Raw genomic sequence first — 22,790 nt, 5'->3', positions numbered from 1 at the left:
AAATGAAATGAAGGTAAGACTGTGTTCAAGGAAATAAACAAATTAAAGAAAAACCTGATATTAAATGGAATAAAGGAAGTGGTGACTTTAGGGCAAGGTCTCACTTGTAAAAAGGAATTAAAGAAAAGCTTAGAGCTGGGAGTATTGGTATACACCTTTAATCTCAGCATGGCAGAGTCATAGCCAGTCATAGTCATAGTCATAGTCATAGTCATAGTCATAGTCATAGTCATAGTCATAGTCATAGTCAGAGGCAGAGGCAGAGGCAGAGGCAGACAGGCAGAGGCAGAGGCAGAGGCAGAGGCAGACAGGCAGACAGGCAGACAGGCAGACAGGCAGACAGGCAGACAGGTAGACAGGCAGACAGGCAGACAGGCAGAGGCAGAGGCAGACAGGCAGACAGGTAGACAGGCAGACAGGCAGACAGGCAGAGGCAGGCAAATCTCTAGATTCAAGGTCAGCCTTGTCTACAGAGTAAGTTCCAGGACAACCAGGGTTGGACAGTGAAGGAAACCATGAAACATAGAGAGCTGATGAAGAGGTGATTGTGCACAACTTGGCAGTTTTGGCCACATGGTTCTACCTATAAAGTCAAGGCTAGAAGAAAGGGGTTATGGAATCTTTGTTCATAACTAAGGAAAGCCTCTGAGGCTAGGCATGAGGCAGGGGTGTCCCTGCATGGAGGTCCAGAGAGGCCGTGTGTGAAGCTGTGAAGGTGAAGCCTGGATTGCCTTAACCTGAAGATGTTGGAGATACCAGAGCCTTGGAATACCTGCTGAGGAAAACTGGTAAGAGGGAGTGGACCAGCCCAAGAGAATGTGTTACAGTCAACACAGCAGAAAAGAGCTGGAGATCTAAAGAGCACTTTGACATCATACTTGGAGATACAGAGTTTGGAGTTTGCTCAGCTGGTTTTCAGCCTTGCTTTGGCCCAGTATCTCCTCCCTATGCTCCCTCCCCTCCCTTTTGGAAAGGCAAGGTATATCCTGTGCCATTGTATGTTGGAAGTGTATGATCTGTTTTGTTTTGTTTTTTTATTATAGTCTATGGAACTTTGGAAGTTGGACTGATGCCATTTTTACATTATGGTATGGTTACAAGCCTGTGGGGGGCAAGGATTGGAATGTTCTGGGTTGAATGGGAATTATCCCAATAGACTCATGTGTTTGAGTGCTTGGACCATAGGCAGTGGCACTGTTAGGAGATGTGGCCTTCTTAGAGTAGATGTGGCCTTGTTAGAGGAAGCATGTCACTGGGGGTGGGATTTTATAATGTTCAAGGCAGGCCCAGCGTTTTTCTCTCTTCTTGCTGCCTGTGAATCGGGATGTAGAACTTTCAGCTCCTTCTCTAGCACCTTGTGTGTATGAATGCTGCCATGCTTCCTGCCATTGTAATAATGGACTGATCCTCTGAAACTGTAAGCCAGACCCAATTAAATGCTTTCTATTGTAAGGGTTGCCATGATCATGGTGTCTCTTCATGGTAATAATGATATATCTCTTCTTCCTGCCTTGTCAATGCTCTGACTCAATGCTAAGGGAAGCAAACACCCCCTGGGCACTGCACTCTTCCCGTCTAATGACAATCTGTCTTGCTAGGTGAGCAGGCAAGCTTTATCCAAGAATGCAGACTAGCAGAAGACTGGAGGGTCTCTTGCTTTTTGCTCTTGCTTGTCTAGGCTCTGTTACTGCAGCATTGTAGTGTTTTGTGGATAAGAATGGAGTTCAGAAGTGAGCAGGGAAGCAACATCAATTCCCTTCATAATTTTCCAGTGATTGTGATCTCCCACTGTGGGTGTTAGTCATTTCCCTCTTTGTGATATGGGAAGAGATTGTCTAGATGACTAAATTCTCCAAATTCCATCGTAGTTAAATCAATAATTGGAACAAAAAGTTGTGATAAGATTGATAGTCACTACCAGATTCGAACTTTCTGGTTGATGACACTTCTCTGATATTTATCACTCCTATATAATACCCTCATAATTTCTTCATTAGATACATGGACTGCATATGTTAATAGTCATCTATAAAGGTATCTGTATTTCTTTATTTCTTATAAAATTGAAAATAATGCCATGGGTCTGAAAGTGTAACTGAGTGACAGAGTGTGTGTCTAACAAGTGTAAGGCCCTGGCGCTGAGCCTCAGAGTTAAGAGAAATAAGGTAAAACAACGCCTTCCCACAACAACTATTCACGAATATTCATCATATGAATAGTGAAGGAAAAATGAATAAAGGTTTATCAGATTAGGAATGGCAGATAGTCTTTGGTCGCTGGTGATCTGTTTGGTATTCCCAATTATATTAAAGTAGTTTTTCTGTCTTGGTAACTTGGGTGATTCCCTTATGGTCCAGATCAGAGACACAGTGCTGGGAAGCTGTAGTATAGCCACTCCCGGTTACTATGTAGTTGAGTCGCTTGAGTTCTCCAGGAACTATTCCAGTTCCTTTACAAATTGACCTAGTTCTCAAAGAAAAATGGTTTCCTTCCAGGTCTATTTTCTTAACCATGCGACATGTTTGTTTCCTCCTGGGACTGTCAGGCATATTCTCCTTTGCTTCTGTGTTTAAGAACTTGGGGTCAAAGACTTCCAATGTGACACTTTGTTGAAAATGCAAAACAGTGAGAAAGCACAGCAGAGGGACTAAAGCCTAAGGCAGTTCCTGGCTCCATGCCTTCCCCTGCATTTACAATGGGGAAGAATCCAGGGTAGACACGACTCCTTTCTGGAGTCTGTTTCCTGTGGGCTGTCTCCAGCCAGGAGAGAGACTGACAGAGCGATAACACCCGATGCCAGCCTCTCTTGCCCACTCAAAGACCCTTCCTCAGGTGTCAGTTGCTTGGCTGAGCTTCGAGGTCAACTAGACACCTCCCTTGAGGCTTGCCTGGCCTGAGGGACACAGCTAGCAGCAAACCCTCTGAGGCTGGGCAGCTGTTATCTGAGCTAGGATCAAAGGCCCCCTCTGTACTCCAGAAAAATATCTTCCAAACTGGGTCTCTTTCTCCATGATTTGAATGAATGTTGAATGAGTCCCCAGGGACACCAGTTGCTCTGCTTAGGGACAGACTAAGAAATGAAAAGTCACCTCCCTTTAAGGCCTGTCTGTTTGAGCATTTCAATTCACTGGAAGGCCATCAGAAATGATCCAGGAACTGAGGCAACAAAGAAACATGAGGATTAATATTTTTGACAGTCTTTATCTGTGTATTAGCTCCCCCCCCCCCCCCACGTATGACATTGTTTCTGGTAACTTTCACAGTGTCCGTGAAAAACAGAGAGCATAAAAAGCCATTATTCACAAATTTGAACATGAGAGACGTAAAAGTAACCAGGAACTTTCCTGAATTGGGGTTGCGAAGTGGTAACATCTCTCTTCTCTCACCGTTTTTTTTTTGTTGTTGTTGTTGTTGTTTTTGTTTTTGTTTTGTTTTGTTTTGTTTTTTGGAGCTTTGCAAAGTGGTGATCTGAAAGTAGGCGATCTGATTTTTCCTCATGTAAAGATGGGAGTCCAAGGGCTTGGTTCATTGGTTCATAATCTCCCATCATGCCGATCGCCTGGCTATCCATCCAGTGGTTTAGAACTACAGAACCTATTACATAAGTTAAAGGTGAATACATGATAGGCGCAGAATGCACACTTGAGAGAATGCAGCATTTTTGAAAGTATACTTTTTTGATGAGGCCTTTAGAATATTCCCATTCTTGTCCATCTGAATGTATTTTGCTGACATTGTAGTTACAGCCGGTTTTATTCCACACAGTTCAGGTTTTCTAGTTAAGATTTCTGTGATTGGTAGCACTGCCAGTGGTAGGTGAGGGGTCAGATATTTTAGTCATGGCTCGCACTATTGTACAGACATCTGTTATATTGAATGGATTATTTTGTTTATCAAGTTTCTTTGAATAGCAATTTCAATTTTGTATCTTATTTCCTTCTTTGATGAGGGTATTGCTGGCAGATGCAAGCTACATATTGGCTTGTTTCTTGCAATTCTCTGGCTTTTAAAAAAGTTTACTTTTTTCTCATCTTAGTATTTTTCTTCTTAACAACTTTGTCTTTTTAAAGAAATTAAATGAACATAATATCCTGAAATGAAGCATCTGCAATTCTCTTCTTAAGAAACGTCTCTTATCTCCCCAAGGTCACCACTAATACCTCAGCTTCCTGTTCTTTCCTATTTTTCTGTCTGCTTTGGCTGCCTAATTGGTTTATCCCAAGCACCTAGCTTTTCTTTAACAATGAATACTAGCTGAGAGAAGAGTTTCAAACTTTTCGGTTCAAAAACTTGTTTGAAAAGTTGTTTTACCTGATAAAGTCACTTGAACCCCCTGATTAGCACTTGCAACCCAGTTTGGAATTGGAAGGTACAGGGTCAGATGTGGTAAACAGTCTGAAAGCCAGGTGAGGGAAGCAAGTGATATGGTGAATTTGGGAACAGTATCCCAGGCATCCAAGAAGCTACTCTCAGGATAGCCAGCTAGATGGTGATGATGGTGGTGATGATTTCATAGTTAGCACTCACCCAAAATTTAATGCCAGTTATATCATCTTCCTTTCATCCATCCGTCCGTCCGTCCGTCTATCTATCTATCTATCTATCTATCTATCTATCTATCTATCTATCTATCTATCTATCATCTATGTATATATCATCTGTCTATAACCAATCATCTATCTATCATCTATTAATGAATTTATTTACTGCCTATGTCTCCATCTTCCCACTGTCTGTCATCTGTTATCTATTCTCCCTCTCTCTGTGTCTGTCTTTCTCATATCTCTTTATTCAAATTCCACATTAAACCAGTTTGGTGTTATCATTTTCAGATCATACCTGAGAAGACTCAGAAACAATTACACGAAGTCTAGCCACCTAAGTTCAGAGTAAGTGACGACTAGTGAGCATAGACAGGTGCTTGGTACGTGACAAATGGATGGTAGACAGGAGGATGACTGACATATGCAGAGTTAGGATCCAAACCTAGGCAGCTAGGGTGCAAGGCTGTTTGCCTAGCCCAGAGCCCTGTCACTCACAGCAATACAACAGGAACTTGACAACTGGATATTTCTAGATATTGTGCTGGATGTGAGGGTTGGAAACCCAACATGTCTATGCCTTTAAGTGGCTTATAGTGGGAGGTGAGGAGAGGATGGGTGTGTGGAGATGAAGAAGGCTGATAGAAGATGTGTGTAGACCTGAATCAGTCTGAACAAAGACTGTGAAGGAATTAAGGCAGCTGAGGAAGAGGGTTCAGGGGTTGGAGATGGTGAGGAAAGTGTGGTGGAGACAGAAGGGCTGTGAGTGCAGCCCATTCCCACAGCATTACTGGAATGTACACCACAGTCTTAGGGCAGGAGAAGATTAAAGCAAAGGATGGCGTCCTGTGATGCCTTTTGTAATAGATTGTCTCAAAGGCCTGTTTCCTGCAACATGGAAAACAGAAAAGCTGTCGGTATCCAATTCTCCCTCTCTCTCTTCAGCACCTCCAATGGAGTGGAGAAGGTGGTCTGGCACCGGGGCCTGTGACTAAAAGCTCACTGACCATTCCCTCGTTCTCCTGTGGCCCTTGTTCTCAGTGTGAGGTGCATGGTGAGGAAGGTCAGCTGGCCCCATCACCTGGGCTTGGTAACCCCATAGCATCTTTTGACTTGGGGCTGCATTGCCATCCTGGAGTTGGATTATCAGGTGGCACACTGGTGACCCACCCTGTCTGATGTCACTGTACCAGCCTTCCTCCCTTCTCCAGTCTCCTTGCTCTTGAAGGGTCACAGTGATTTTGTTGATGACATAATATTTTGAGAAAACTGGAAAGTCACCTAATTAGCATTCTTAAAGAAAAAAATCAAAAGGCCTCCAGATATGTCGGAGAGGGGGGCTTAAAAGGACTTTCGAATGTGCAGCAAAGGGCAAGGCAGGGGAGCCTGAACACATGTCTTCATTACTAGACTGTGAGATCCTGAATCTAATGTTATTTCTCTCAGTATTTCTAATGCATATTATAGTTCTTGCCACAAAGTTATTTAAAAAAAAATAAACATAAAAGTAACGTGCTAAATTACAAACAAAAAAACCACTGAAGCTATGGGGGCCTATGCTGTTAGGTGGGGGGTTGTGTTGAAGAAACCAGAGGGCTTAGGATGATGCCTAGAGGGGGAAATGTGTTGAGAGAGGTGGTTGCCATGGCAGCAGCAAGCGCAAGGGTTTTAGCCTCAGAGAAACGCTGTGTATCATTGCCTCCCTGACCCTTGTGCTACATCGACTGCAGACTGGCCCAGACCCATAGGGATAACAAGGACTTGCAGAAGTATCTCAGGAGCAGAACCTCAAAGTGACCACACCTGCTCTGTGGGGACTAGTTTCTGCCCATGTCAGGCTGAGTTTTCCAGCAAGATATCCTCCAGTGGCCTCCTCAGAAAATCCCAGACAGCTCAGCCCTCCGCCTTCCATTTTCTCTCTGACTCAGCCAGGGTTGCTACTGCCACTTCCAAACAACCCTGTGTGGTTAGTTCTCTACCAGCCCTTTGCATCCATTTTTGGCAGAACTATGTCATGCTGATTTAACATGGAGAATGGTAGGTGGCCTGACTGATTCTTGGGCAACTTCCTGAGTGCGTTTCGTGTTAACTGTGTGTAAACCACATCTCCTTTCTAGGATCATCAAAGTTATGGAAAAGCAATCGAACCATTAACTTCATAGGTTACCTTTGGCAAGCTGTTTTCCAAAGTGTCTGGAGTTAACCAGAAGGGAGTGAGGCTCCCCGTGGCTGGAAACAAGCCTCTCCATCGCAGATAACATTCAATGCTGCCACTGTCTGGGAGCTGTCTGTTGCTCTGAGCGTGTGATGCTGCCTCTTAAATTCACAGATTGTAGACGTTCCTTTTCATGTTTTCATTTACAATTTATACATCTTCACTGAAACATTTGTCCAGGTCTTCAACCTACCTTTTATTGAGTTGTCTTCTTTGCAAATACCCTCTCCCACTCTGTGGTTTTCTTTATCCCTTACTTCTGTGTCAGGCAGAGCAGAAGTCTTTAACGCTCCTAGAATTGTCAGTTTTGGCTTCCCTCATTCCCTCATTCTCTGTGCTGTCCTTCACGGTTCCTTGCTTTACCCAGGGCCACCTGGATTTTTCTCCTCGAAGATTTTTCTAGAGAAGTTGCTGCTTTTTTTTATTCTACATTTTGTTCTGTGACCCACTTTGTGAAAAGCAGGAATTTAGTTGTGTGGTTGAATGTGAGCTGTTCCCTGCAGGCTCACGGACTGAACTCTTGGTCCCAGCTGGTAATGCTATTTTTGGAGGCTGTGGAAGCTGTAGGCGTTGGGGCCACTGCTGGAAGTTGGTCTCCAGGGGTAGCCTTTGAAGGTTGTAACCTGGTGTTGGTTCTGAGATGTTTGTTACTCCCTCATCCACTGTGTTGTGAGGAGGACTCTCACAAGCTCCCAGTCAGGTCCCTGTCCTGTTCTAATGGAAGGAAACATGAACCCCAATCCACAATTTTCCCACCCTTAAGTTGTTTGGTCACAGCAACTCAACAGTAACTAATGCATTCAAATGTCCAGACTCATTTATATCTCAGCTGTTGGGTGTTTTTACTGCCCTGTACCAGTGGCTGCTTTGATTCTGGTCTCTGTCTGCCTTGCCTGAGAAAGTCTGTTTATACACACAGAATTACGTGATCTTCAATACCCTAATGTGAATGTGTTTTCTTTGGTTTATCATTTCACCTTTCACAGACTCTGTGATGAAATGTGTAGGTTTGAATATTTCCCAACTATCCTTGTATTTTCTAATATGTAATCTCTACAGTGGAGAGATAAAAGACTAGACTTTTGTCAACAGAAGGAAAGAGGAGTTATGCTTACTGTGAGCGATGTTTCTGCTGCCACATTAGCAATGGTTGCGTCTTTTCAGCCCTTAAAATAATAACTCTTTGGAAGGTGGTATTCCATTTCATCATCATAGTCAGGTCCTAGCAGTGGATCTAGGATTTGAAGCAAAACGGCTGCTGTTCCCTTTGAAGTCCCACCTTCTCAAGCAAGGCTAGCTTATTAGTCCTTCTACTGAGGCAAAAGGCTTGGGAGCTCATGTTAGTGTTTGTCTCAAGAAGGCAGAACCAGCAGAGGAAAGGCTGGTAAGTGGACCTCAGGGACATTTGTTCACTTGCCACCAGGTAGTAGCAGACAGTGAGAATTTAATGAAGAAAAGGCTCTGGTTAAGACTTTCCTAGGGAAAGCATGCAGGTGACAGGGTGGGGTGTTAGCTTGGGACATTGCCTTCCTCTGCCAAGAGTGGAAGTCCACCCTACAGGATTAGCTCTATGCCTGTGGGAGGCCTTTGAGGCACAGCACAGACATCTAGTATGTCATGAAGATGAGCCCAGAGCCTTGTGCTCAGCACAGTCAGCCCCAGAAAACGTGTATGGGGGAAAATGAGCTTGAAAAAAAACAGGTAAGATCTCATCGTGAGCCGTAAAACTGAAACAGGAGTGACGTTTCCCACGCTGGAATGGTTCCTGCTCACGACACTGGAACTCTGCCACAAGCTTTGGTATGCACTGACTCCAGGCCTCAAAGGAACCCTGGACCATGTTACTGTGTGTATGGTGACCCTCAGTCATAAGACAGAGGCTGGTTAAACTATGCTGTGTGGGGTTGCAAAGCTGGAAACGAATGGTGAGGGTTGTTAGGGAGAGGAGAGCATGAGGGGGAGTGGAGAGGGAGACTGAATATGACTGATAGCCAGGAGAGGAAATGAAGTCAAGAAATAGGAAACAAATGGAACTGGTTGCTGCTGCTGCTGCTGCTCCTCCCCCTCCCTCCCCCTCCCCCCTCCTCCTCTTCCTTCTTCTTCTTCTTCTTCTTCTTCTTCTTCTTCTTCTTCTTCTTCTTCTTCTTCTTCTTCTTCTTCTTCTTCTTCTTCTCCTTCTCCTTCTCCTTCTCCTTCTCCTTCTCCTTCTCCTTCTCCTTCTCCTTCTCCTTCTCCTTCTCCTTCTCCTTCTCCTTCTCCTTCTCCTTCTCCTTCTCCTTCTCCTCCTTCTCCTTCTCCTTCTCCTTCTCCTTCTCCTTCTCCTTCTCCTTCTCCTCCTCCTCCTCCTCCTCCTCCTCCTCCTCCTCCTCCTTCTCCTTCTTTTCCTCCTCCTTTTTAAAATATAACTGAGATCTCTCTCTCTCTCTCTCTCTCTCTCTCTCTCTCTCTCTCTCTCTCTCTCTCTCTCTCTCTCTCGACCTATATCAAGTAACAAAGGAAAGCAGATTGAAAAAAGGCCTCCAGAGGTTGGGCTTTGGTTATTTGTCATCTGCAAATAGGAGACCAGTGCATACAGTCTAGGATCAGTCCAGGATCAGGGTTTTTTTTTTTTTTTTGGGGGGGGGGTTAAGTCAATTCTTTTTACATTTCAGTTATAAACATCAACATCCATTGTGCAACTTTGTCACTGTCTTGCTGGCATGGGGACACTGTGCCACCTGGAAGCACAATGGCACCTTATACACCAAAGCCATATCTGGAGATGTGCAAGGTCAGTGTCCACTGCACAGTTCCTTTTCTTCCAAGCCTGACATTTCTTTTTCCACCTCTATTGAATACGTGAGTATTCTTTACTTCGTTCAATCCCTCACATTATAATTTAAAAGTGTGCGATTACTATTCTCAATCCTCACTCTGATTCAGTTGCTTCATCTGGCCTAGGCCTGAGGAAAGCAGGGACCACAGTCTTTCCTCTTTCTTCTCTCCAGCTCTCCACATGGACCAGAGCACTGGTGATCGCTGTCTTTTGTTTTTAAATTTATAACTCAATCCCCTGCTTTCTTGACCCCCATCTCCCACCTGAAGACTGCTTTGAAGCTGTCTGCATTTGAGCTTGGCATTAAGACTGTCAGCCCTGTACTGATGTTGTGCTGTGAAAGACATCTCTGGGAAGGGGGTAGAAGGGGCTTTGAGACAACATAAAAGACATACCTGGCAGCACAAACAACAATTTCCAACCAATCTGATTCCTGCGGTGCCGCTGTAGGAAGCTCCAAATGAGTCCTTTCTCTGCTGCTGCAGCAGAATGGCCACCAAGACACTGCTTGCCACCCCAGGGTCTAGCATTGTTTCTCTTTTACAAAGTAAATGCCCCCACCATCTTTAAACAGGTTACTTTATTTTGGATTCAATCCTGTCTACTAACACATCTGGATGCTGCTGTGGATCTGAAGCAAGGGATTTGTCATTTCCCAGGAAGGGCCCAGCTAACCAGAGTTCGGTTTTGGGTTTGAAGGACCCAGCGTCTGGGGTTATGGGAATACATTCGACAGAAAGTAGTGACTCAGTAAGCAGTTAAACTACACAGAGGAGTTGGAACTCTCACTCAGGAAAATAGCTGAGCTCTGGTCTGTTTCCATTTTGGGTGTATTTGTTTTCTAAGCAGCAAGAACTGAGTGGTTGAGCAAAACCCGATTCTCTCCTGAATTTAATAATCCCAGAGTCAACGCCCACCGTGTGGGATCTTCTTGGGGCCTACGGGAAGGATAAGTTCCCTATGGCCCTCTTCCTGCGCTGTGGGTGATACCCTCCCCGTATCTACCCTTGGCCTGTCTGTCCAAATGCCTCCTTCTTACAAAACCAGCAATTAATTGGATTAGGGTCCATGCTAAAGATTTTCCTCTTACCCAATTACATTTGCAGGCATCCTGGTTCCCAGTAAGATGGCAATTTTGGGACCTTGGGTTAGAGCTTCAGTATGACTTTGAGGGAATACAGTTCAACCCATTTCATTACATATCCACTTTTCTGTCTCTACCACCCCTTCCAACATCAAAAACTCCAACACAGTATGCATTCAAGGAACAATGACAGATTATAGCTTGAAGTATTGTACATCCAAGACCGCTTTCACTACATTAAAATATTAAGTTTGGGTAAGTTGATACATGAAGCCACTGAGCTTCATGAGTATGCATTTTTAAAAATCTTTTTAAATTAAATGCTTAATCTTTAATTTTACAAGAAAGAGAGAGGATCTCAGGGCTGGCAGACATGGTATCATCCATGAGAAACTGTGTGTGCTTACATGTTTAATCTAAGAGATGAAGTGATTCTCGTGGTTATGTGGAACAATGTGATAGTTTGGATAATAAGTTTTGAAAATAATTATTCTTTTTTGAGAATTCCCTCCCTCATATCTCTCTCTCTCTCTCTCTCTCTCTCTCTATCTCTGTCTCCCTGTCTCTGTCTCTGTCTCTGTCTCTGTGTGTGTGTGTGGGGGGGTATGTATTTGATCACATCAACCCACCAATTCCCCTCCAACTCTTTCCAGATCTGACCCCCTCTTTTTATTCCCCACCAAGTTCAGTTCATGCTGGCCATGTGTGGATGAGTATAGGACCATCTACTGAAGCATGGACATTTCCTTGAAGAAGATAGGTTCTTCCTGTCCGAGCAGTCTTTAGCTAGAGTGTCAACTGGTCTTGTGCAGGCATCCACAGCTGCTGTGAGCTCATGAGCACAAAGGCTCTGTCATATCCAAGAGACATCGCTCTGCAACAGTCTCCACAATCTTTGGCTCTTACAATCTTTCCACTCATTCTCCTTCAGTGTTCTCTGAACTTCGTAGGGATGATGTGTGAAAACAAAACCAAAAATCTGTCCCATTTATGCCAGAGTATCCACAGTTGTCATCAGTTCTCTGCACTCTGGAGAGCTGTGGGTCTCTGAATTGTTGTCCACTGAGAAAAGAAGACTGTTGAAGGCTGAGAGCTACACCAATTTGTGGGTTTGCAGGCTGGAATTTAGAAGGTATTTTTATACTGTCCATTTAGCAAAAATAATGGTAGTAGATGCTCTCTTAGGACCAATGACCTCCCAGGGCAGGTTCTTGATACTTACAGAACCAGGCATAAGTTCTGTCTTGTGAGGTAGACCCTTAAGTCCAATTAGGAAGCAGATAATCTTTTAATGTTAATTAATTTATTAATACACTAATGTAATGTAATGTTTATTGTTTACTGCTCTAGTGGGTGGTGTGAGCCTAGGAGAGAGGAGGCTAACCGTGAAGCAGCCTCACGCAGTAGCCAACTTTATTCAGAGCATCAGACAATTTATAGTATGATGGTTATAAGGGGTCACGTGACTAAAGTGTCCAATCACAAGGGCAAGCTGTGACAAAAACATTTTTATTCTTAGCTGCATATGAACAAATAACAATAGCCAGTCATAATGAATAATGCAAAATACACTCCCCCCTAACGGCTACACCTGGGAGGAGCAGGGAAGCAAATGCCAATAGTAATTCTCTGTTTGTTTTTGAAGAAACTGAGGTCACAAGACTCTTGACTTCTCTTTTTGTTTGTGTATGTCGTTGTCATTGTTTGTTTTTTGGGTTTTTTTTTTTTTTTTTTTTTGGAATTTCCCCACAGCCCCTATCAGAACTGCACCTGTGGGAATACCTTTCCAGGTGGGTTGTTACTGCAGTCACAGGATTTACCGCTAGGTAGGGCAACTGATAACATGTCTCCCCTAGCAGCCTGCGCAGTACCTTCCAACACTACAAATGAAGCTTCCATGTCAGTGTGAGTTTGACGACTCCATATCTTTTGACCCAAGTGTATGGTAGCTTCCTTCAGCAACGAGGTCTTACCTTCAAGTTCTGGTGGATTCCCAAGGGAAATAGCAATAGTCTCTATTGGCCACAGAACATTCCTGACCAGCAACTTCCAGGAAAGCATCTCACACCTGGTATAAGACTTGTTGTTTGATAACCTATTAAACCAAGATGGAGTTGGATAATTATTATTATTTTTTTTAATGTGTGGACTTGGACCACCTGTCTTAGAATCGTGGGTTAAGATAAAAATTTCCTGTCCCCCAGCAGGCCCAATAAATCCATGTTTCTGTGGGTGGTGTCGAGGACTTTGATAAAAAAAACACCAGTGAAATCTGAAAGCTGTTGAAAAGACAGGGTAGGCAGACCATGTAGGAAGTCTGGTTAGCTTACAGGCACATTACTACATCTATATGTCAGCACGGGGGTGAATTTTGTCAGACTTTTCAGAGTGTGAGGGTTAGCACCGGGATTCATGATCAGTAACCTTTGTAATATCAGGGAGGTAGGAGAGATGACAAATGAAGTTTTGAAGACATAGTTTTCCCCAGAGCCATTCCCACCTCTCAGTAAAGAAGGAAGGAATGAAGCTGGCCTTTGAACAAAGGAAAGAAGACGTTGGGCCTGAAGGGCAAATGTCTGTGTGCTGTGCCATATGGGATGAAGATGGTCTTTTCCTTACTACACAGCCGGAGGAAGATAGGGCCATCTCAGCACTGTGGTAGATTGCTGTCCAGGTAAAACATATACCAACTACAGCCATTGTGTTTAATTCTCTTTTTAACACACATAGACAATATGTATGTGTTTTCTCTCTAGATAACATTCCTTTATTTTTGCTCTAAGGTGAAAAAAAAATCTCCCAAACAGCAAGAATTAAAAAAGAGAGAGAAAGAGAGAGAGAAGCAATTTAGAAAAGATTAAAAGCAATTGTTCTGTTACCATTGGCAACAGAATCTAGATGCAGCCAATCAGCAAAGTTGATACATTGTTTTGACACACGTGCACATATTTCTAACATAAATAGCAACAGAGACCTAATAACAGTAGGTTTTAAAGCTGGCAACTGATGTCATTTCAAATGTGTCAATCAAAGAGAACCTAGGAAAGTGTTTTTCTCAGTCAGGCTGACATTAAGTATATACTGCAATGGCTCCCTAAGTGATGGTAGACTTCTGTCAGGTCATCCAGGAGATGCTAAATCTATAATTACACTCCTGCTTCTTGGAATATGTCCTTTAGAACATCTCTAAAAAACAACTCTAATAAGAAAATAAAATTTCAATCTCACAGTAAAATTCATCTATTTGCATTATCAAAAAAAGTGTGTTCATGAGAGTGAATGAAATGAGACTTGAATTATCTTGTTTATCCCTAAGAACGATGCATTTCTTTGCTTCCTATGTCTGCTGAATTTATGATCAACTTGTGCCAGTAAATTCTGCTAGTTAGAAAAAATGTTTTTAAGTCTCCCAGAAATTAGGATTTGAGGAGAACAATAGGAGAGGACAATAGTATTAGATGGTGCTGGGGAAAATGAATGGGTGGTTAGGAGTCAGCTCTAGGGACACAGACTGCTCAGGATGAGGGTGGACAGTCACTGAGTCAAAGTCCATCCTGCCTGGGAAAGAAAGAATGATTGTATTGACAAAAATAAAGAGAAAGGGTACCATTCCTCAAGTGCTTACACGGGGCACCCATAATGCCAACCAGGGCTTTACAGATGGAAGCTCGTGGAATCTGCAAACCCGTTAGAGGTAGGAATTGTCCCACTATATAGAGATAGTGTTCCCCCAGGTTTCTGCACCCACCCTGGACAATTGGACTTGTCTGACCCCTCAGTTTGACAGGACCTCTGACAAGTCCTCAGAATTCTAGTTCACATGTGGGTCTGAACATGATTGATCCTCACCTTGTCTTTTTACAGATAGATTCTGGATCCCATAAAATCATAGGATTCTCTCTCTCTCTCTCTCTCTCTCTCTCTCTCTCTCTCTCTCTCTCTCTCTCCTGGTTCTATCAAGAGTCTGTATCTATGTCCTGGAGATACTAAGGCGCTGAGTGTCTCGTAAAGCCCACGAGACAATTCAGGGCTCCTGACCTCAGTTGTTTTTCCTCCTATACAAATATCTCTCCACAGTGCCAGGTGTTGTATTAAGAGCTGTTAGGATTTCAACCAATGTGCTTAAGAAGTGACTTTCAAATTTTAAAAAATATTTTGAACAAAAATATAGCATTTATCTGAAATATTACATTTTGAATATTTAGCTTCAACATCTTCATAAAGATATAAGCAGATGTCCGGTTTGACCCTACTGCATAATAAGATCATCAGAACACCAGGATTGTTAAATCATCGGAGCTCTATGCTGTTCTTCTTACCCCAGACCCCCCAGCATACACATTCTGTCTCTCTGCATTTTCCTATTTTGGATATCTTTATGACTGGAGTCATATGTATAATGTTTTTGTACCTTGCTTTGTTCACAGTACGCAGTGGTTCTCAACCTGTGGGTCATAACCCCTTGGGGGGGGTCAAATGACCCTTTCACAGGAGACACATTTCAGATATCCGGCACATTTGGCTGTTCCATCTCTTGGCTATCACTAATAATGCTGCTTGTGCACATGCATTCTTGTATCTGTTCCGTTAAGTCTTTAACTCCTTTGAGTGTGTACCTAGCAGTGGAATTAAGATCAGATGGTGGTTCTGTGTTTAAGCCATTGCCAGATGTCCTTTGCCAGCACAGATCCAGGTCATTCCCTATCAGTGCCATACCAGAGAGTGATCCGTGTCCTGTAGGAGCTGTCCTTTTCAAAATAATTGTCGTTCTGTTGGGTGTGCCATGGAGGTTTACTGTGGCCTGGATCACGGTAACCGACATTACTGGTTCCGGCTGTCTCTTCTCCTGCTTCTTGGCTGTCTATTACTATCTGTGCTCCAGAAGGTTTAATCAAGACCCTTCTATGCTCATGTAGTTTACATGTTTTGTTTTGTTCTGTTTGGAGAGGAGTCAGCGGTGGCAGGGAAGGTGTAGAGTGGCAAAAACAGGGCTTGGTGCCGATCACCTCTGCTGTTTGCACATTTGCATGTGAGCGCTGCATTCAGTGTCAAAAGATCCATTCACAGACAGGAGAACAGACTCATAAATGTGATCCAGTTATGTGTCATAAACTCAAGGTCTGGTTAAAAGATAACATGAAAGAATGATTTTGTATTTAGTATTATAATACAATGTCCTTATGCATGAAGTACCGGGACCCGGGAGGCCAGCCTAAAAGGTTAACTTTTGATGAAAATTTTAAATTAGAGTACAATTTTTTGAGACACTATGATCATCAAAGGATGGTAATAGAGTTGAAGTGCTGTTAAACTCAGAAGAAAAGTGCAAGCTACTTGTGTTCCCTGCCATCTGTGGGCTCCCTTCCTTCTCTCTCTCCCTCTTCTTCCCCTTCCTCCTTCTTTCCTGCTGCCTTTCTCCCTTCCTTCTTCCCTCCTTCCCTCTCATTCATTCCCTTTGCCTCCTTTATACCTCTCCATTTTATAAACAATGCTTTACAGGTACACGGTGTGTGTGTGTGGGGGGGGGGGGTTCTCCTCCTCTATAACAAAGCTCCTGTGATCACAGTCAGTTTCCTATAGTATTGAGTTTTGGGAATGCCTGTCCTGAAATGACTATGCCACAGACACCTGAAAGATGTCTGCATTCTTACTTGCTTTCAACGTAGAAAGCAGCACTTACACTTCACAGGGTGACCTCAATGGAGTTTTATTGCCAGTTTAGCTGGGTATATCAGTACCCTGGCTATCAGCAGGGCTTTCGATTGGGTTCAGTAGGCACCTGGATCTTAGAAGGGACAGTGAGAAGTATATGTGGCTGGGAGTAGCCAGCTTGTACTGCAGGACTAACAACATAACACCCAACCTCACAGACATTCTGGAGAAGAGAAAGGGAGCCACACATTAGCCCTGACTCAATATTGTTTCACAGCCTTGCTTGGTCAATGGTCAGCAGAGCTCAGCATAAGGAGTCACTTTGATCCCAACTCTGAGGCTATTTTTGAAGAAACCTGTAGCTCACCACAGTCCTTGCAGCTGAGAACTGAGCATTTCTGAAATGGGGTTCTAAGAGATATGTGTTCATAGTATTCACATGTAGAACTCACATGGGCAACTGTGGTCTATAATCAAGAAAAAAAAACCTAGGCTAGGTGTTGTGTTTATAATGTAAGATGCACAGAGGCAGGACCAAGCAGAGCACTGGCCAGGCAGCTTAGCCTACTTGGTGAGCTTTGGGTCAGTGAGAGACCTTGTTTCAAGAAGCAAGTTTGATGAGTCCTAAGGAGCGTATGCAACATTGCCCTTTGGCTTCCATGTGCATGCACACACACTTGCCTATATATTCATGCATACATGTCTACACATGCATGCAAATGCATAACACACACACACACACACACACACACACACACACACACACATACACACACGATGCTTGTTAGACATCACCTTCAACCTGATACACTCTTTGTAGAAATAGTTGATTTTTACTGAGACCAACACAGTTCATACCATTCTGGGCTTGACTCCAGTATTTAACACATAACTTTTGGACTCTTCTAATGGGACTGTTAATCCCAGGGTTGTGGGTTTGGGCCCCACATTGGGTGCCATCTGAAGCAGTAATATGGTAATTCTCTCTAAATTCCCTGGTGGGTGTGCATGCGCTCCTTGCTACCCACCTAAATGCTTTGGATTCAAAAATGAAACACACACACACACACACACACACACACACACACACAGCCTTATTCTTATTATGCCCCAAGCAACTCAATAGCTGGGCCACTCCCTAACTCCACGTAGCTCACACAAACTCCCCTCTGATATTCCTGAGTTAATATTTACTAAATCTGTAATTCATTTTTGCTGCCCTGGCCCCTGCTGCTCAGCCCTCCTGGGGCCACTTTCCCCCTGCACCTACATGCCAACCCTCCTGCACCTTTCTGGTATGGTTTGTTTCCTATGCCCTTGTCATGGTGGAATCCTCTCTTCCTCCTTCCTCAGTCCCTTCCTGGGAATCCTAACAGTCCAGCCTCTGTCTCCCTGCCCAACCATTGGCTGCCAGTAACTTTATTGACCAGTCAAAAACAAACTAGGGACAGGCTTCCTTTAGTCCTACAGTGAGACACTGCAAACAGGTTTTTGGATAACATAATTGGCATGAGAACATACACGTCTACTGGCTGATTTTTTTGTTTGTTTGTTTGTTTTGGTTTGGTTTTGGTTTTGGTTTTTCGAGACAGGGTTTCTCTGTATAGCCCTGGCTGTCCTGGAACTCACTTTGTAGACCAGGCTGGCCTCAAACTCAGAACTTCACCTGCCTCTGCCTCCCAAGTGCTGGGATTAAAGGCGTGCACCACCACTGCCCGGCGGCTGATTCATTCTGATACCAAAGTATTGTTAGAAGGCAATGTTACCTCACTGATATAGATAGAAAAAAGCCTAGAACAGCAGCTGCTCATGGTAGTGACAAGAAAAGCTTGTGAAATGAACACAAGAAAAGTTAACTTGCATGTCAAATTACTGCAAGGCTCTTCTGGATGTGGCTTCCATCCCATGGGTAGGAAGTCTAGTAGCAGAAGGCCAAACTCAAGCACTGGTTTCAGTTTCTTGAGAATTTTAAGCTACATTTTCAAGATCTTTGCTGGGTTTCAAGTATTTGGATCATGGCAAAAGCTCAAATTCAAAATGCATTTTATAGGAGTTTTCCACTTAATTGTAAAAATCCCTGTGTGTTTTAAGGAAAATCCAATCCATATGGTCCATTATTTAATTTACATGTAACCATAAAATACTTTTGTAAACGTCTGAAGTATCCAGTAGATCTTTGGTTATGTTTCTTCAGTTTTGCCTTAAGAAGTAGGAAGCCCTGCTTTAAACAAACTCACCACAGAAACTCACATGGGAACATGTAGGCTGAGAAAGAGCTAACAATTCCTGGTATCCTGGTTGGATTCCCACGAGGGACCCTTTCTCTGACCTCCTCTCCCTGCCTCCAGGGAAGTGGATCTCCATCAGGTGGTATGGCAGCTCCTTGTGAACCTAAGTAATCCACTTTCTCCTCAGTTTCTTGAAGGGTTGGAGCCTGTGGCTATGACAATAGCTACTCACTGTGACCTTGATTTCTGCTGATGGTGAGAGAAGACTACATTCTAAGCATGAAGTCCCTCTGCACCTTGGGGAGAGTCCTGATCCTGAGACAGGGCTACCTCACTGTAAATTAAGACTTAATGAAATATGTGGGCAAGAAGGAGATCATAAGTAATATGCTTTCCAGATCTTTCCATACAAATTATCTGAACAACACTCCAGACTCTCACTTGGTAACAGCCAAGTTGTTTTGTCACCAATGTTAGAGGGCCAAACAATATTATTTTTAAGTGTCCACAGTTGGGTTTTACAGTTGGATAGGCATTGTGTTAGCACCATCCTTTCACTTGAAAACTCACCCAGGGAGTGAATCTGTGTGTAGAACATATAGCTATAGCTCCACTCAGCGCACTGTCCAGCTTTTTGAGAGGTTGAAAAGACAGGGAGTCCGTGGGGGGAGTAGTTATAAAATTAAAGTTAAATTCTTTATTCATAAACACTCCATAGCTCACTTGTCTTAGAATATAATCTGAGATTCCAGTTGACAGTCCAGGTCTGTGGAGTTGAAGCCTTTTTGAAGATTCTGTCTAGATTTAAGTATTTCTACCATTCAAAGAGCACCCTTGTAACACTTGATGGGAGTACAGGGGGCAAGAATGACATTACATGTATTTTTAGAGTAAATATGCCTCCAGGCCAGGTTCTGGTTTAGTATCCTTGTCATAGATGAAATCGATACCAAGAATGGCTCCCCTTGTGTTTTCTTCCACAGATATCAATATAATTGGAGGAGAAGAAAGCCTGTGTAACAAGCAACTGACTCTTGGCTTTGACAGAAGACTCTACGCAAGCTCATCTTGACATCCTTTTTGTGCTGGGAAGCTGTGATGGGGAAACTCCATTATAGAGCTGGCTTTCCACATCTCTGCCTCAGCAGCTAGGGCTTCTGGGAAACACAGAAGCACCAAGTATGGTCTGCAGAGGAACTGGGAGAAAGAGTGGATACTTGTCAGGGAGGGGTTGTTTATATCTGAACAGGTTTCCCTCTTAGTCCTTGTTTCTTCTTTCTCTGTGATCTGCTCGCTATCATAGGATTAATTCCAGTCTCTTGGTTGCACTCCACAAAATACCACTTATGAAGTGAACCCCAGAGAGCTGGCTGGTGACATTGCCCCAAATAAATTGTATCATTTTCTGAAAGCATCTCTTTAAGTGATCTTCTAACTCATGTATAGTATCCTTAAACAATTGAATTGCACATTAAATCTTCTCAACTTAAAAGGTGGTAAGAAATGATCAAGGGACAAATTCTTGCTGCCAGAGAAGATGGCAGCGTCCAGGTGGAGATGGCAGAGCTGTGTTAATCCTTTTTGATACGATTATTCATGTGTTTGTTTTGATTTTTTTTTTAAAGATATTGTCTAGGTTGGCCTCAAACTTAAAACCATCCTGCCTCTGTCTCTTCAAATTGTCACAGATCTTACCTCATGTCTTCATTTGAGCCATTCATTTAGAAACTATACTGTTGGTTGTTGTTATTGTTTGTCTGTTTGGATACAACACAAACTGAAATGTCTTCATGTAAAAGTCATGCTATATCTGCCACCCAATAGTGTGTCCTTCCTCTATTCTAAGTCCCTGCTTCTTCTGTAAGGATAAAGTTTGTGTCGACACACACACTATTGTTCTTGCACACTGGCCTCATCCACACCCAGCAATCACCTCTGAGATGGATTCTCTGTCCAATCTGTGTGTGTTTCCGCTTCCATTTCCTACCTGAGACAGTTTTTTCTTTCCTTCCCATTTTTTTCTGGGTGTCTTTCTTAAAGCAAAGGCAGAAGGGTGCCGACATCCCTGGCTTTTCGCAAAACTCTGAAGTGGCTTGCTAATTGTAGTTTTATTTTGATTCCTGTGAACACGCTCGGGTCTCCATCTGTGCTTTGTGAATGCTTTCTTTCCATCTCAGGTGAATTGGTTTTATCTTTCTGAACACTGAAACTAAGCAGATCAGAACACCTACTAGAGACAGCCAACCAAATGCAGAGACATTTTTTCCTGAAAAACACAAAATGCAGCTTTCTCGTGGATGTTGCAGTATTCCTGAACACAATAGGTCGTGCAGTAAATGTTGCCTGGGTAATCCAACTCCTGGAGTCCAGTGATGCTCTCAACTGTTGATTGTTCTCAAGGCTAATCCTCCAGGCCAACTTCTTTGAGATTGAAAAAAAAAAAAAATCCATGCATGTGTGACCTTTTGACCCTTAGCTTCCCTGTTAATTTTGTGAAACAGGGTTTGTGATCAGGTGAGCAAGTGCTGGAGAAATGACCTCCTCTTTGTTAAAAACCTTAATGATAAAAACCCTTGGGACTCAGATGTTCTGTGCAGAACGCTACAATGTTGCAGAGCTAGGAGAGTGAACTCTCTTGTTTCTGGCCAGTCTAGGGGGGCCTGCAGCTGGTGTCAAATGGAGTCATGGTCATCACCAGCTCTTGTTGGCTGGAAAACTGCAGAGAATACTTGATTTCTGTTCTAATGTGGTGCTGTTGAAGGGAGGACTTGCAAGAGTTCCATCCACAGGGCTGAGCTGTGGAAACAAGCTAATCTCCAACAACAAAGAAGGATGTGAGACATGTTCATGTGTAATTTTTTTCAGCAATAAAGAAAAAATGAAGTTATGGGTGTTTTGTAGAAAAATAGGTATAACTGGATATAAGCATATTAAGTGAGTTAAGCCAATCCTATAAAAGCAAATATGTGTTTTGTTTTGTTTTTTGTTTCCAGGATTTTTACAATCACATAAAATCATGTGTACAGACATAAAATGAAGGTCAATTGTCTTGAAGAACAAAGATGACAAATTTGGAGGGGACATGGCAGCAAAGGGGGGGATGGGAAGAGCTTGGGGGCAGGGGGGCACGTACAACGTACCGTGTACACATACCAAAACTACCATTAAAGTCATTGCAAAAAGGTGGGCTGTAGAATTACCTCTTTTTTCATGATAAGATGCAGGAGCCTGGAGAGGTGGGAGATAGTACTTACAGGACATGTGATCTCTTTTTGATTTGGACCACAAATGACAAAGAATGTGCACCTGTAAAATCCCCCCTCCCTCCAATCCCCATAACTAATTTCTCCACTTCTTATTGTGTTTGAGTTAACTGAAGTCAACTGGGAGGCATCCACTGGTCATAAGCACTGCATCTATCTGCGGGGGAGGGGGGGGAGGTATTAAGTTAGTCAGGTGACAGGCAAGAATGGGAGCCATGCACTGTATACCCAGTGGCCTGAAGTCTAAAAAAAAAAAAAAAAAAACAACCCACGTATCAGTTCTTTTGGAGATCCTCGGCAAAGACAAGAGAAGGGCAGAGGGGGAAGTGTTCAGGTTGCAGTTCTGGGCAGAGTCTTTTCTACCCTAAACCCAACACTCTGAGAACTGAAATTTGGCCCCTTTGCGAGATTAGGCTTCCCAAATTAGCTGTCTTTGGTGACAGCAAAAATACCTGCCTGTCCCCTTAAGCAAGTCTCTCCCACCTGAGGAGAAACCAGAGGCATGGGCCAAGCCCAGAACAGGTGTTTAACAGGATGCAGGAAAGCAGCAGGCTTCCACACGCAGCACCTCTGAGCACATCGCTGGAGGGATTTGGCTGCCTGAGAGGCCTTGATTACTGTGGGGCTAAATTAAAGGCAGCTTCTGTAATACTGGTACAGGAACCAACACGGGCATATTTGTTGGCTCATGCGAAAATCCCAAGTCTTGTTACATCTTGAGAAAGTGGGCATCTTTTGGTGCAGTCAAAACTTGTAGTGAGAAGTGAATTTTAAGTTCCTGGCTGTTGGGATGTTTCTGCATGGAGGAGAGCTACTCTTGTTACCTTTAAGGAAAAGGACACTTAAATGGCAATTCTATTAGAGTTGTTCTAAATGACTTGTAGGATGTAGGAAATGCTTTCCCATGGCCTTATTTCACATAGCAAGTACGTACATCGTGTAAGGCGTCATGGATACAGAGGAGAAAGGCGAAACAGGACGAAGAATGAATT

General features: G+C 43.3%; 1 long non-coding RNA gene across 1 annotated transcript; it reads left to right on the top strand.

The window, feature by feature from the left end:
- The first annotated feature begins 273 nt into the window (after positions 1-273).
- On the top strand, positions 274-19,946 carry 1700017M07Rik. The gene is made up of 2 exons (XR_880766.1): positions 274-788; positions 19,519-19,946. It is a non-coding gene; the product is annotated as an RIKEN cDNA 1700017M07 gene (long non-coding RNA).
- Positions 19,947-22,790: the final 2,844 nt, after the last annotated feature.

The sequence above is a fragment of the Mus musculus genome, chromosome 3 (genome assembly GCF_000001635.26).
Source record: "Mus musculus strain C57BL/6J chromosome 3, GRCm38.p6 C57BL/6J".
Classification (NCBI taxonomy): Eukaryota; Metazoa; Chordata; class Mammalia; order Rodentia; family Muridae; genus Mus; species Mus musculus.
This window is presented reverse-complemented; position numbering and strand designations above follow the sequence as displayed.